Genomic DNA, 2290 nt, shown 5'->3' with positions numbered 1-2290 from the left:
AAGCAAATGAACTAGAATAGCTAAAAACAATTTGAAAAGAAAAATAAAGTAACAGGCAGGAGTCTCAGTAACAGTAACAGTAATCAAGATGGTGTGGTATTGGCAGAGGAATAGACCCATAGATGGATGGAACAGAATTGAGAATCTAGAAATAAACCCATACAAATATGCTCAACTGATTTTTTTTATAAAGGAGCAAAAGTAATTCAATGGAGAAAGGATAGCCTTTCCACAAATGGTCCTGGGGCAATCGAACATGTGTAAGCAAACAAGCAAACAAACAAATAAAAGAACCTCAACCTCAACCAAAATCTCACATCTTATACAAAAATTAACACACAATGTCTGAGACAAAATAGTAAAACTGCAACTTTTACAGGGAAAAATGGGGAGAAAATCTTTGGGATCTAGGGCTAGGCTGAGTTCTTTTTGACTTGACACCAAAAGCATAATCCATAAAAGCAAAAATTGCTTTTTTTTTGGACTTCATCAAATTGAAAAACTTTTGATCTGTGAAAGACCCTGCTAAGAGGATGAAAGACTAATTACAGACTGAGAAAAAAAAATTTGTGAACCACATACCCAACAAAGGACTAATATCTAGAAAGAAGAAATAACTCTTAAAACTCAACATTTAAAAAATCCATTTAGAAAATAAGCAAAAGATATGAACAGAAATCTCATCAAAGAGAATATACAGATAGAAAAACAATTGCACAAAAAGATGTTAAACATCATTAGCCATTAGGAACATACAAACTCAGACTGAAATGAGATATTATTCTACATGTATAAGAATGTCAGATTTAAAAAGTGACAACACCAAATGCTGGTGAGGATGAAAAGAAAATTTTATACGTTACTAGTGGGAATGTGAAATGATATAGTCAATCTGGAAAAGTTTGGAAGTTTATTTAAAACTACATGCTATTAACATACAACGCAGCAATTGTGCTCTTGAGCATATATCCTAGAAGGACTTATATTCACACAAAAACCTACACATAAATAAATGTTCATAGCTGCCCCATTTGTAATTGCTTCAAACTGGAAATAACGCAGATGTCCTTCAGTGGATGAATGGGTAAACAGACTGTGGTACAGCCATACAGTACAGTACGATTCAGCATTAAAAAGGAACAAACTATTGAGAAACAAAACAACTTGGATAAATCTCCAAAGAATTATGCTGAGTGGGGGTGGGGTTATATGCTGTATGTGATTAGAACTGGAGAAGAGATTATTTGCTGTCGGCTGAAAGATGAGAAATGGGATGGGAAGGAAATGGATATGGCTATAAAAGGGCAACACGAGGGATTCCTGTAGTGATGGAAATGCTCTATATCTTGATCGTATCAATGTCAATATCCTGGTTGTGATACCATACTATAGTTTTTCAAGATGTTAACACTGGGGAGAACTGGCGGAAGGTTATATGGGATCTCTTTGTTTTATTTCTTATAACTGCATGTGACTCTACAATTATTTTAAAAGGTTTTATTTAAAAATTAAATCCTTTTCTACAGGTTGTAAGGGTTTGCATGACAGAGAAAAGAAAAAATCATTTAGAAACTCTTTTGTTAATATTCTCACACACACACACACACACACACACACACAGGACTCCACTGATATAATATTCTGGTCAATGAACCCATAATAAATTACTATTTTCAATGAGAATTCCCAACCAAAACGCCTTCAAGTCTAAGAGGAACGACTCTCTCATGGTAGGATTTCCGGCACAAGACCAGTTCAGTGGGTGCAGCCATTTTGTCAGGAAACCTTCCACAGCACCGAACCCCCACTCATTGTTAATGGCGTCCCTGCCTCTTGCCAGTTGTGGGGTATCTAGACCTGCTCCATCTGTCAAGGGGTGTGTCCACAGGCCTCCACGAGTTAATATTGTTAAGTGTTTCATATAGTAACTTCCTCTCCTCCTCCTCCTTCTCTTCTTTTCTTTTTTTGGAGAATGAGTTATATATAGCCTGTGCTCTGGGAATGCCTAATACTTGGGGGCTGAAAATGGCAGGCTGTAGATAAAAGGCTATGGGATCTGGAGAAGAAATGCTAGCAGTCAAGTCTGAAGGTGGTGAGAGGTCTCGTGTGATCAAGGAAGCCTAGGAAATGGAATGTGTGTGCTGAGACATAAGTTCCTGGTAGAAGGGCACGTGTCATGTTGACAAGCTGACATTGCAATAATGTTTGCCTTTCTACCCAGCGTAAAGCCCCACAGAGCCAAGACAGCCAGTCTCAGAGGGTCACTGCCACTGTGGTCTGACATTTGCAC

The sequence above is a fragment of the Hipposideros armiger genome, unplaced genomic scaffold (genome assembly GCF_001890085.2).
Source record: "Hipposideros armiger isolate ML-2016 unplaced genomic scaffold, ASM189008v1 scaffold_108, whole genome shotgun sequence".
NCBI lineage: Eukaryota > Metazoa > Chordata > Mammalia > Chiroptera > Hipposideridae > Hipposideros > Hipposideros armiger.
The sequence above is the reverse complement of the archived record's forward strand: the minus strand, read 5'-3'. Positions refer to the sequence as shown.